A 14956-nucleotide genomic window follows, 5' to 3' on the forward strand; every position below is an offset into this window, starting at 1 on the left:
TCCAGGTGTTTGTATTCAAGTATTGTATTGGTTTATTTTGGTTGATTCCAGGCGATTTAATTCAAGTATTGTGCTGGTTTAGTTTGGTTGCATCCAGATGATTTTATTCAAATATTGGTTTATAATGACTGCTTTCAGGTGATTTTATTCAAATATTGGTTTATATTGACTGCTTTCAGGTGATTTTATTCAAATATTGGTTTATATTGACTGCTTTCAGGTGATTTTATTCAAATATTGGTTTATATTGACTGCTTTCAGGTGATTTTATTCAAGTATTGGTTTATATTGACTGCTTTCAGGTGATTTTATTCAAGTATTGATTTATATTGACTGCTTTTAGGTGATTTTATTCAAGTATTATATTGATTTGTTTTGACTGCTTTCAGGCGATTTTATTCAAGTATTGGTTTATTTTGGCAGCATCCAGGTGGTTTTATTCAAGTATTGTATTGGTTTATTTTGACTGCTTTCAGGTGATTTTCTTCAGGTATTGGTTTATTTTGTCAACCTCCTGGTGATTATCTTCTACTTATTAAATGCCTGTCTTAGTGAAGGGTCATTGAAGGCTTTATTTAATGCCTCAGATCAAAACGTCTCCCCTGAGCTAAATTAACATAGTCTGATACTAGCCAGATTAAAATATGTATGACGACTGGCTATGTATAACCCATCGAATTGGTATTGTTTTTCTCTAATGTGGGTATAATTGTTCGAAATTGGCAGGTATAAAATAGTGACGTCCTTGGGCTGAAGTGGTTAATGTCAGCTGGTGTACAACATAGCCAGCGACAGTGGGCGTGGTGGGCGTCAGTCTGTTCGCGTCTAGTTGGCTCCGCCCGATTGACACTGACCTTTTCATTCTTTAATATGTTGCAGTTTTTTTATGCGTTAGTTTTCAACATATTGTATTAAGCAAACCTCTTCTTCCATTTCTTTAAGTAAAACTAGTAGAATTACTTGGTTTCGCGCGATTTTATTATTATTTTTTTTTTATGTAGCTACTGCACAACTTTGGCTATTACTGATGTTTAATTAGAATACGTTTATTCATATTTGTTAGCTGAATGAGCTTTATGTTATTTTTTAAACTAACAAAATAGCCTGGCTTCACTGGGATTTGATATTAGATACGTACTGTACAACCTTGAGCTTCAGTGTATTTGACCAATGTAGATAACACATTTGTCTGTTTAGATGTGCAGCAAGAAGCCCCCAAACATGAGCCCTTCGTCCCTTTAATGTTATGCTTTGGCTACAGTTGCTTAACCATTGTTGTTCAGTTGCAGCCGTGTTTGTACCCCTTCACTACCGTGGGTTTTTTATTTTGTTATCCTTTTGTTTCCCTTCTTTCCTCTTTCTTCCTTCATATCTTTTCTTTTCCCCTTTTCTTCCTTTTTGTTTTCCTTTCCTTCTTCTTCTCCTCTTTACCCTCTCCTTTCTTCCTTCAATTATCTCTTCTTCCGTTGTGGCTGCTCTGTCTTCGTTTGTTTTCCTTCGTCATTTTTCTTTTTTTTCCTTCGACCGTCTTTGCTTCTCCCCATCTTCCTCCTTCCTTCCTTCCTTTCTGCCACCAGTCTCATTGTCTCCGTCTCCTTCATGCCCTTAATCCCTTGTTAAAGCTCCCCTGTGCACCTTCTCTCATATTCTCATTTAATTTCCATCATTCTGTCTGTCTGTCTGTCTGTCTCTCTCTCTCTCTCTCTCTCTCTCTCTCTCTCTCTCTCTCTCTCTCTCTCTCTCTCTCTCTCTCTCTACTGTATATATATATATATATATATATATATATATATATATATATATATATATATATATGGAGCCTTCGTGGTACAGTGGTAAAGTGTGTGTTTTCGTACACTGAAGAACGAGGGGTCGCGTCCCTCCATGGTTATAAAACTTTGGGAGCGTTCTTCTGGCCACGTACTGCATTGGCGGACATCAGGGGTGCTGTGGTTGAACCAGTGTCGCATACGATAAAGTATGCTTGCACCCAGTCGGCTTGCGCGGGCCGATTACACTTGGTTCACAGACTACACACACATCCAAAGCCTCTCCAACACTGGAGTCACACTTACAAGCACTTCTCACCCTACATACTGTCTCTACCAGACAGCCTAAGCCACTTGGTAGAGATACATTGCCTGTATCGTCCCCACTTCGGTTGGGATAGGCCGGTCCTGCAGTGGACACTCAAATGGCTGATGAAATAAGATGATATATATATATATATATATATATATATATATTTTCTCATTGGTACTCCTTTCACTCTCCATTCCACCTCCACTCTTTTCTCTCACCTTCCACTCCCTCCATTCTGCCCCCTTATCCTCCATTTCCCTCCATTCAGCTGCCATTTCCTCCATCCCCCTCCAGGCTGTTCTCTTCTCTGTCCCGTCCATTGTGCTTCTTCATCTCCCCCCCCCTCGTACTACCCATCCATTCTCCCATCCTTCACACTATCCCCGTCTATCTCAGTCTGCTTCATACCCCCTCCCCTCCACTCCATTCTACCCCTTCCCCCCCTCTTTACTTTTTTGTATTCTCTCTTCCTTCACTCTTTCCTTGTCTGTCCTCACCACTCTTCTCCTTGCCCCTCCCTCCATTCCAGTCCTCCCTCTCCCCAACCCTTCCATTCTCCCCTCTTTCTCACTCTGTCTCCCCTACAGCTCCATTCTTGCTCTTTCCCCACGACTCTGCCCCCTATCCTACCTCATCGTACTTCCCTCCTCCTTCGTATTCTCCTCCCCTCCTGTACTTTACCTTTCTCCCATTTTGCCCTCTCTCCCCATACCAACTTTCCTCCCCTCACCTAGTTGTCTCTTCCCCTCCCCTCACCTTCCTCTCGCTCCCATCCCCTCACCTCACCCTCCTCTCTCTCCCCTTCCCTCACCTTCCTCTTTCTCCCCTCCCCTCACCTTCCTGCCTGTCTCTCCCTTCCCCTCACTTTGCTCTCTGTCCCCACCATTTTCCCCCTGGCCCCCATCCATCGCCTCCCGGTATTTGTTCTTTAGTTCTCTCCTGTTGTCTCCCCCCCCCCCTATCATTCATACCTGACGCTCGTTCTTTCTCCTCTCTTTATTTCTTTCCTCTCACGTTCTCTTTTTCACTTCCTTCTTGTTAGCTCTCCCTCTGACCTTCGTATCCTTTTTCTCTTTTGCTTTTTTAAAATTCTCTTTTTTCTGTCTCTGTGTCTTTTCATCTCGTACTTAGCTTCCACCTGTATCCTCTCTGTCAGTCATATTCCTCGTTTATTCTCTCTCTCTCTCTCTCTCTCTCTCTCTCTCTCTCTCTCTCTCTCTCTCACACACACATATTATCCCTTTTGTCTTTTTCTCCTCTCTTTGTTTCTCATCTGTGCTTGTTTATGTATCTCATCGACTTTTTGTATATTTTTATTTGTCTTCTGCAGTATATCTTTTTCTCTCCCTCTTCCACATCCTTCATGTTTTTCTAATGTCTTTCTTTTATGTCTTCTGTATCGCCCTTAATCTCTGTCTGCTGCACATCTCTTTCTGTTCCACCCTCTTTCGTGTTGTTACCATAATTCTGTCCCTGTCTTTTCTTCTTCTCATTATCTTTCTCTTATGTACCTCCATCCTTCTCTAATTGTTTCCTCTCTGCTTCTTTCTTCTCTTCCCTCTTCCTTTCTTTCTCACTTTCTTTTGTCATCTCGCACTGCTCTTCTGTCTCCTTTCTTCCCCCTTCCATCGTTTTTCTCTCTCCAGTCTTTATCTCCATTACCTTTCACTCCTGCTCTTCTTTCTATCCCTCTCCTGTGTTACATTCCCTCTTCTTTACTTCCTCCTTTTCATTTGCCTTCCCTCATCTTTTCCCTATTCACTCCCTTTCGTCCTTCTCTTTTCCTCTCCTCCATTTACACACTTTCTCCCTTTTCTTTGTCGTCTTCCTTTTTTCTCGGACTCTCACCACTGTTTTAGTTCCCCTTGTTTCCCTTTTCTTGCTGTTTTCTTAATTCTTTTTCGTTCCTTCTATACTCTTTCCCTTCACCCCCCCCCTCCTTGTCTTGTCCTCTCTCCTTTCTCTCCCGCTTCTCGTTCACTCTCTCTTTCCTGTGTTAGGAGTGATAGGGATTGACGGAGCATGTTTGGAGAGAGAGAGAGAGAGAGAGAGAGAGAGAGAGAGAGAGAGAGGAAGGGGGAAGGGGAGGGAGGAGTGGTATGTTCCTGAAAGGAAGTGATTATGTTAGGAGGGAGAGAGGGGGAGTTGACATAAAGGGAGAGAAAGGAAAAGGGAAAGGAGAGAGTCAGGTCAGGTGAGGTCACATGGCAGGTCACACGGGGCCTGACACACACACCGACAGGCACGCGATTGACCAAACAGTTTTCCTCTTCCTTTTCTTTCACTTTTTATTTGTGTGTGGAGACTGTGAGGGTCGGCGGGAGAATGCTGGTGGCAGTGAAAGGCGCGCCAGGCGTCTCCTTGATCACCATAAATGTTTTTGAATGAACGCTTTTGTCTGTTTTTCCACATTCAGGTTGTAGCTACTTTTCCCTCCATGTCAGACTAAAGTATAGAGAGAGAGAGAGAGCATACACATGCCAATTTGCGTTAATGATTTTATGCCAGTATATACAACACCGGAATTCCGTTTTAACATATAGCACGGCCGTTCATCTTTGTCAAAGTATTTTGTGTAGCACACCGTTCGTTACAACTTAACACCAATAGATATACACGAAACAGTTTCGTTTTCACATCAATTGATAAGTGATAAACTGTCTTTATTATCATGTTTCAAGGTTTCTTTGGGGATGATCTTTGCAGCCTTTAAGTTTTTGGTTCCTCCTTTGTTCTACAAAGAATAAAAAAGAAGCCGTTTTAGGCCCATCTCCAAACATACTTGCACAGTGGATTGTATAGACACAAATCCTGCCATGCTTTGGGACGAGTGATAGTAGAAAAAATATTATCCCCTTTGATACGGTAACGTCTTTTTCTTTAATCACACCATCGTCAGCCGATTTGATTAAACGATTTTATTAGTTTCTAGTTGGGAAGAATTTGATGAAAGATATATTTAACCACCTACTTCGAAGTGACACTCCTTAGCTGAATTAAGTCCAAAAATAAAAGGAAAATACGTTATTGAATTGATGAATTTAAAATATTGCCCAACATAATAACGTTGAAGTGTGACCAATAACAGTAATTTCTCATCATAGTATTATGTTGTCAGTGAAGTTAATTGCTAAAAAGAATCTCAGAGGTGAGTTGGTCAGACTAACCTCATCTCGTCGTTTATAGTAAACCGTCACGAAACCCACCCTAATTATCCTCGTCTTCAACGCTCTTGGAAAATTGCTGAGCGCGAACACAGGCAGCTTGTGTCAGTTTTCATGACAGTCAGATTGCTGAGCCAGATTCATATCGCTATCTTTTTATTCTCTTTACGGTTTACGTGGATTAATGTTCGTCATAATTATCGTTATTGTCATCTTTATCATTAAAACCCCATTCCACTTTTATAAATGGGTTTGGGAAGATCCAGCAGCAGTAAAAAGAAAAACACGCAAGTAGAACTATCACCAGGCCCAGCGAAAGCGGACCACACCTGATGGCAACTGGAATATATATTTACCTATTTAACGCCCTGCAGTTTTAAAGAGTTGATCGAGATAGGTTATAGCTTTGTTAAAGGCCGTCTGTAGATGATGTTCTTAAACTTGAGCGAGGCTTTTCAAACTAGGTGCTAAATACAGCCTTCATTAACCCCTTCAGTACGAGAGGTCCTTCTAATATTGAGGCAGACTGGCACAGTGATGGTGATGCTTGCAGTTTTATTCATTCCGGTTGTGATGATGGTTGTGGCAGGCCAGAAAGAATGAGTTTCATTGTGATGGTGATGCTTGCAGTTTTATTCATTCCGGTTGTGATGATGGCTGTGGCAGGCCAGAAAGAATGAGTTTCATTGTGATGGTGATGCTTGCAAGTTTATTCATTCCGGTTGTGGTGATGGCTGTGGCAGGCCAGAAAGAATGAGTTTCATAGTCGTTCATATAGAGTGCATTGTGAGGGAGGCGGCAGACTGGGTGGGCGTGATTAAGTCGTGCAGGGGGTGGTCGTGACTGGAAACAATAACTCACACAGTGGTAGGCCGTCACGCACTACTACATTTCCCCACACAGCTTTGCCTCCAAGAACGTTTGTCAGCTGCGTCCAGGCGCGGGGCTTAGGGTCTAGAAGTGATGCTTCCCTGCGGATTCCACCCTTCAGTGTCTCTCACCCTGTTATCTGCACCTGTCGCGTCGTGGCAGAGAAAACCACACAGGTTTCAGCAGGCTGGTTAGGCTATCGAGGTCAATGATTCCTGTTGATTTTTTTTTTCTTTGGGGGGGGAGGGAGTATCTGCACTCGTATCGTTTGTATTACCCCACGCTCCTCTCTCTCTCTCTCTCTCTCTCTCTCTCTCTCTCTCCAGAAACATTTTTTGGTGAACATCACTGATACACGTTTATTATGTCTGGAAAAATGTATTGAATCGCAGAAGTCTGGTACCATTGGAGATTACTATTTCATGTGTAGTGATATGATGCTGTGCTTGATGTAAATAGCAGATACTGGATTTATTATCGTAATTTTCTTTTTCCGTAATTGTATGGGCAGGAGCCAAGGGTGGGAAAAGGGAATATCCAGAAAAAGGGGAAATATAATAGCTCCCAAGGGGAAAAGTTAAGAAATTTTATCCATTCTATCCATCCACCCATGCATCCATCATCCATAGTCGCACATACATACATACTGTACATACAGTTTTGAAATTCAGTATTCCACATTTGCGTGGGTCAGTCTCAGCCCCCTTGTGTTTCACAGTACAGTATTCCAAATCCCTAATCCTGAGGTCCCTTCTGAGGACATTATCTCACGTTTTCCATTTTCTTTGGTCAATCCGAAGGTGCGTTCTCTCCCTTCAACGTTCAGTTTTGCACAGCACGTCACACAGTTTCCATCACACATTCTCCTTACACATACAAACCACCTCGGCCTACCCGTGTGCATCACCACACAAACACTGTCAGTACCCAAGAATTGTTTGAAGGGTACACATGTTCTGCGCATCACTGTGGCATTACATACTCGTATCCGTCTCATCATTAACATTTCAGTACGCTCTGATCTGTGGACATTATCTTCCTGTGTTCACCAGGCTTCACTGCCATTTCACGTTTCTCACGTGTGAAGTTAATTTCCCTTTCATAATATAATGAGTCCTGTCATTATCAGTAGGTGCAACAGCTCTTTGGATTTCTTAATACTACTTCTGATTCTGGCACATGAGCTAGCTCATGGACCTCCACCCAAATGTATACTTTATACTACTACCTCTCCATTACCCACCCTTCACAAACACTACACAGTAAAGATCATATAAAAGAGGTTAGCTGCACTTGGCCGGTTGGAGCTTGGTGTTACATAGGTCCTGTATGAGACTAATATGAAAATATGACAAGGATGCAAAGTAAGTTACTACCAGCACCCCTTTAGACCTATTTTAATTTCTATATAGGTATCTAATCACATTCTGGTGCTAAATAATATTTAAGTTCGACATCGCCGTATTTATTGTAATAAGACTTGCATCATGTCAATGCTGTGACCGTCACCGTCACGGCGGCCTCACCATGAATAACTGTATCAGCAGGTCTGGCTTCATTACGCTAACTTTTCCTCAACTTTCTCCTCCCTGACAAACCCTCATTGTGATACAGCTACCACAACGCTCTCTCTCTCTCTCTCTCTCTCTCTCTCTCTCTCTCTCTCTCTCTCACACACACACACACACACACACACACACACACACACACACACACACACACACACACACACACACACACACACACACACACACACACACACACACACACACACACACACACACACACACACACACACACACACACACACACACACACACACACACACACACACACACACACACACACACACACACACACACACACACACACACACACACACACACACACACACACACACACACACACACACACACACACACACACACACACACACACACACACACACACACACACACACACACACACACACACACACACACACACACACACACACACACACACACACACACACACACACACACACACACACACACACACACACACACACACACACACACACACACGATTTGAAGACGGAAAGCTATGGTATAAACTTGTCCGTGTCACTCAAAAAGATCAGACGGGGAGTCAGTACCGTGTGGGAGTGTATTCTCGGCGACATGAGACACTTGTAGCATTTCTTCCTCAGCAGTTTAGGTGTCCTCTTGTACGGTATTGATGCAGATTGTGTCGAAATTAAAAGGATATAAACAGCGTAAAGGAGGCTGCTAAGGTGTAAGATACCAAATATGTCGCCAAAGAATTAATGTGAAGTATCTTACTCAAGTGAGCAAGACGACCCTGTGGCTGCTTAATACATGTAAAAAAAAAAATCATGTAAATTTATTGGCTATTTAGGTTGGTTCAGATTGGTTGTGTTGACCACTTAACTAAGATACGCCTTCTCATATGGTCTTGCTAACTGCGGACGATTTTTTTTTTTTTTTTTGAGGGGAGGCTTTCGAGAACCCATTGGGGATGAAGGAGTTTAATTGAAGATAATGTTGATGAGATTTGTGAAGGTAATGAAGATGATTACGATTATGACGGTACGTTAATAATAGTGATGATAATATGATGTTGATGAGATTTATGAAGGTGATCAAGATTATTTATGACGGTACGGTAGTAATAGTGATGATAATATGTTGGTAATTATGGTAGTGATAGAGATATGATGATATGAAGGTGAAGATTATTTTTGACGGTACTGTAGTAATAGTGATGATAATATGATGGTAATTATGGTAGTGATAGAGGTATGATGATATGAAGGTGATGAAGATTATTTTTGACGGTACTGTAGTAATAGTGATGATAATATGTTGGTAATTATGGTAGTGCTAGAGGTATGATGATATGAAGGTGATGAAGATTATTTTTGACGGTACTGTAGCAATAGTGATGATAATATGATGGTAATTATGGTAGTGATAGAGGTATGATGATAACGATGGCGATGGTAATGATGATGTTCAACGTCTTGGCATTTACCCAAGTCTTTTTTCTATACTAGTCATTAAAAAAAAAAAAAAAATAGGTTTCAGCTCGAGGCGACCCTTGGAACCGACAGACGTGCTTCAGGACTAGGTCATTAGGCTCCCAGCCCCCTCTTCCCTTCGCCCCCCTCCTCCCCTGTACCCCTACTCATTCATATTCCGTTGATGCATTTTTAATTTATACTCATGCTGTCTTCACTCAGTTTATTCTACTAAGGAAATGCGTCTCGTACTGAAGGGGTTTACCATTCTCCATTAACCCTTTCAGTACGACGATATTTTAAACTTTATGCCTGCCGCCAAATGTTTATTCACTTCAGCTCGGGTGGGACGAATATACATTAAATCCGGTTAAGGTTATGTTTTGTCTCATATTTTCCTGTCGACAAGACTAACCCATTCAGTACGATGACGCATTATCCTCTGGCAGAAGACTGTATTCAGCTCAAGGAGGGGCTTTGCTTGGTGAAGGCCTAAATTGCGATTGTTTCTAACCTCTTTAATTGGATTACGTCATGATAAGTAAAATTTTGCTATTAACTGGCTATTTTATTGATTTTGTTCAATATATTTCGAACTGGAGGATTAAAATGTACTCTTCATAAACAGTATATATATATATATATATATATATATATATATATATGTACACTATCTATCTATCTATCTAATCTATCTATATATATATATGTACACTATCTCTCTCTCTCTCTCTCTCTCTCTCTCTCTCTCTCTCTCTCCTCTCTCTCTCTCTCTCTCTCTCTCTCTCTCTCTCTCTCTCTATATATATATATATATATATATATATATATATATATTGATATATTTATATATATATATATATATATATATATATATATATATATATATATATATAAACGCCGAAAGATTATTGGACAGCTTTGTAATTTACAACGTAAAAATTTTTTTTCTATATTTCCCTACACCAAGTCACTGCACAAGCTAGTAAAAGCAGTAAGAGTGTTTACGAGTCAGCGTCAGTTCATTACGCGTGTGCATCCAAATGTTCGAGCCTTTATAAACATCACGTAAGTAGGTGATGCCTTTATGTAAATATTTCCCAGCATCAAATCACCAAGTAAAAGCAGTAAGAGTCATTATGTAAGACAGCGTCTATTCATTCCGCGTGTGCACACAAATGATGTTATTAGTTTTTTATACATTACCTAAATAGGTAATACTTTTATGTCAGTGACGGGAAATACATTTTGGTGCATGTTTTGACCCCCATGGTTTGTGTGTGTGTGTGTGTGTGTGTGTGTGTGTGTTCATGTGTGTGTGTGTGTGTGTGTGTGTGTGTGTGTGTGTGTGTGTGTGTGTGTGTGTGTGTGTGTGCTTTCTCTCTCTCTCTCTCATGAAAAAAATGTTAAAAGTAATGGCAGTGAATGTTTTGAACTTCACTGTCGCATCTGATGTCAAGTTTTTTGTTCAGGAATATTTTGTTGTTGTTGTTATCCAAGCGAAGGCAACACGACACTGAATAGAAACACATTCATTTACGTATCAAAAAATTTTGGCAAAATGTTCATACGCATCGTGTATACATCTGTGACGAATACATTTTTAAGAAAGATCAGTGGTGTGTGTGTGTGTGTTCGAGAGAGAGAGAGAGAGAGAGAGAGAGAGGCGGGGGGACGGGGGGTTCACTGATCAGGTTGAGGGCAGGGCGGACCAGTGAAGAAAATTGAATAGAGAAGATTAAGGTGAGAAAGGAGGGAGGCAGTTGTGACGTAAATGAATGAAGGTTAGTGATAATGAAAGAAGGAAAGTGACTGATGAAAGAAGGGAGGTAATCAGGAAATAGGGCAAATGATGGTCAACGATAATAAGAATTAGTAAAGCCCACAGAGGAGAAACGAGGGTAAAATACAAGAATCTGGTGAGGGGAGGGATTTTTACAATAAAGAGGGGAGAAGAGCAAGGAGGGGAGAAGATGGGAAGGTAGGGCTTGTGCGAGGAGAGAAAAAAAAGAGCACTGAAAAAAAAAAACTATTTGAGAAAAGGGCAAAGAGGGGAAGTCATGTGAGGGGAGAGAAAGGGGCGCAGAGCAGATTGCGTGAGCCTCAGCGACACTGACAAATTGTGGCCATAGCCACCCTTCTCACCATCTCTCTCTCTCTCTCTCTCTCTCTCTCTCTCTTACTCCTTCTCCTCCTCCTCTCCCTTTTCGCCCTCCCCATTCACTTTTCCTCTCCAAATGGCCAAACCACCCAATACTGTTCTCTTAACTTTTTGTCGCATCCACATCAGTAGCACAACGCTCCTTTACTTCCTTATTTGTGTGTATGTCTCCACGTAACTCCACATGGCTGCTTCTCTCACAAGTCATTTCCACTGCTGGATAAAAAGATTGACAGCAGAGGATGTTATTGAAATACTGAAATTGAATAGCCAGGACAGAATGGCACTGACAGTTTAATGTTAGAGAACATTAACTTCAGAAAAGTTGGGAACATGTGGCTGGACAGTAGAGTGTCTAATGAGCCGTATGATTTATCGGGCAGTACAGTTGACGCATATGTGTTTCTGTAAAATCCTCAAAGCCTCGCACTCAGTGACCCGTGGCACGTCCCCAGGTTACATTTTACCGTCCACGCAGGAGAAATATCAGTGCCATCAAATACAGCTTGTGCTTCATGACGTTAATGGCGCACTCATCTGTCTGGCTGGCTCAAGATGTCCACCCGTTTAGTCACTGTCGGTGCGGTCCACCCGGTTAGTCACTGTCGGTGCCTCCGTTGTCACTTTCATCACTTCATTACAGGAGGTCTTGGGGTGGCAAGATTGAAATATAAATCACGTCATTGGTTAGAAGGATTTAATGGCATATATATTAATCTGTGAGGCTTATGATGTTCACTTGTTACTCAGTGCCGATGCCTGTGTTGTTGCCTGCTTTAACATCGTCACGTTTTCAGTTCTAGGGTTCACTTGAGTAAGATGTCTGGAGGTTGCAAGAACGGCGTGTATAAGACGTCATTGTTTTGAAGGAGTTAATGATATGCTCTTATTCATCTGCCTGTGAGGCTCCAGATGTCGACCTGTTATTCAGAGTCGGCAGAGTCATTGTCTGCGTGAAAGGTCAAGTAAAATTGTCTAAAGGTAGCGTGAATAAGAAATCGTAGTGAAGGGATTAAGAATACACTTAAGTCTTTGTGGCTTAATGTCCACCCGTTGTTCTGAGTCGGCGTATGTATGGTGACCTGCTTTTCTTTTTTATGCGAGGAAGAAGGAACCAAAGGCTGCGAGCCCACAATTATTGTTCCTTCCAAGAGAAAAACAAACACAAGAGAGAGCCAAATTCAAGATCCGATCATTTTGAGATGCCTGGACACACTGCGTTTGAAAGACTGGAGATCATAGGAAGCAGGAAATACAGACAGAGGGAGACAGTTCCAGAGTTGACCTGTTGCATAAATGAAGGACTGGGAGTAACGGTTAACTCTTGGATTAGAGAGTTGGACAGAAAAGGGATGAGAGTTTGCTGCTAGACGGGTGCTACGCGCCCGTCGTAGAGGTGGAGGAATGCATGCAGACAGTTCAGAGAAGCAGTGACCTTTGAAGTAGGTGTCACCTGCCTGTTTTATTCAGCTCAGGAGTGAAATTCTAACTGGAAGGGTTGGTTGTAACCTTCATTGACGTCTTCAGTACAAGAGGTCAGTCTTGTACAAGTACCAAGAATGGACTATATGAGACGTATTTGAAAGTTAACCCTTTCAGCCCGATGACGCCTTTTATAGTATATTCGTGCTACCAGCGCACGATTTCATGCAGCTTAAAAGACTTTTCGAATTAAAGTGGTTAGAGACGCCTTCGTTAACTACTTCTGTATTAGAGATTCTGTCATGAATAAAATCGTCTGGTGGTGGCCTGAGTGAAGTGAAAAGCTCGTCATCGTAGTGAGAGGCTCATATTTTCTTGTGTCAGGTAATGAGGTAGCCGCTTCAGCCGGAGGACATACTGTAGTTATCTTTATCTTCTGACGATTTTATTAAGCTCAGTAGACGCATTCAAACATGAGGGGTTAGATACAGCCCATCATTAACCCCTTCACCACCAGGAGGCTCTCTTAAGTTGAATAAACTTGCCTAATAGCTGCAAGTCTGAACAAGATGTCATCGTATTGAAGTACCGTAAATGCATGATGATAAGATCCAACAGAATTAGGGCAACTCGCCATGCTATTACAGGCCATAAAATTTTAAATCAGAAGAGATTGCCAAACTTTGTGGAAGAGGGGGAGGAGAGAAATAAAAAATTGGTGAAACAGGTGACCCATTATAAGCAACTTGCAGATAATTTTTTAAATTGAGCTCTCATCCCAACTAGGGGGGAGGGGATGGGTGTGGAGACCAGGGACAGGGAACGGGGGACAGGGGAGAGGAGAGGGAAGGGTGGGGGGTACTTTGGAGCACAGGCAAATCTAATGGAATAAGAAGAAAGTGGTTTCATTTAATAGTAGGAGGTACAGCTGCAGTTACCGTAGTAGTTGTTTTCTAGTAGGTACTTCAAGTGTGGTAGAAGAATCGTACTCTCATAATAGAGCCGTGGTGATTTTTGATAATCAAAGCTATTGATTAATCTTATGGAGATTATAGTCGATTAATGACTGTCGTAAGAAAGCACATACCGTGTCCACAAACTTCTTCTTTTTAGATTAACCTCGTCAGTCCGAAAACCATATTTGAATTTTATTCTTGCTATCTTCAGACGGTTTCATTCAGCTTAGGGAGATGAATAAGGCTGTAAAGGGGTTAATAGAAACTTTCTAACCCCATCACCGTAAATTATCTCTCAGGTTAACAAACTGGTATGGAGGTATTAAAATCAACCTTTAAAAATACGTCATCATGCAAGAGTGAGTGACGGGAGGGTGCGAGCGTTGATGGCCACTTGGGTGTGAGTGTGGGATAAGTGACACTGCGGTATCGATGAGGCCAACTTTGACGGTAACCCCGGCAGTTTGCGGTCACTCCACAGGCTTAACTTTGGGATGACAGGCGCAGTTTAGACTCGTAATGGACCGTCGCTCATCGCATGCTGTGTCCAGTGGGTGAGGTGGACCCGATGGTTTGGTGGTGGGAGAGTTGACGTAAATAAGTGAACCACAGAAACCACTTATGACCTGATATCAGTATTGTTGTTAAGAAATTTAATGTATCGTATTATGAGGTGGGAGTGAGTCTCCTTGGCGACACATCAAATTAACCTTCACTAATTATAATCAGCCACCAACTCTGCTGAAAAGGGCTAGGGATCCTTGTCAGGTATAATAAAAAGATTACATGACTGATAAATCCCCGCCATAATTTCTTAACGTAATACATTATAAAAGATCCGTCCATCATACCAATCTAGGTAACATTTAAGAATATCGAAACAGTTTGTCATTATAAACTCAGTATTAAATCAAGCAGTAGAGGTGTGAAGGGAGTGTTGTGGATGTGGTTATGTGGGTAGTTGGTATGTGATGATAATGAGACTAGTAATGTGGGTAGTGGAGATTGATGGGAGTGTGGGTAGTGGTGATGGTATTGAGTGGTAGTGGAATGTGAATATACAAAAGACTAATAGTAGTGGTGTAGATGTGGTTAGTGGTGTAGTGTGTAGTGCTGGTGTGGAGGGTGGGAGGCGGGAGATAAGAGAGGGTGAAATAGGAGTGGTGTGGATGATGGGAGGCAGGAGATAAAAGAGTGTGAGAGAGGAGTGGTGTGGATGCTGATAGTGGGGTGTATTGATGGTGTGGAATTTGTAGGCAGGAGGTAAGAGAGGGTGAGA

Source organism: Coenobita brevimanus, chromosome 76 (assembly GCF_032717465.1).
Source record: "Coenobita brevimanus isolate Jiangsu-jjx chromosome 76, ASM3271746v2, whole genome shotgun sequence".
Lineage (NCBI taxonomy): Eukaryota > Metazoa > Arthropoda > Malacostraca > Decapoda > Coenobitidae > Coenobita > Coenobita brevimanus.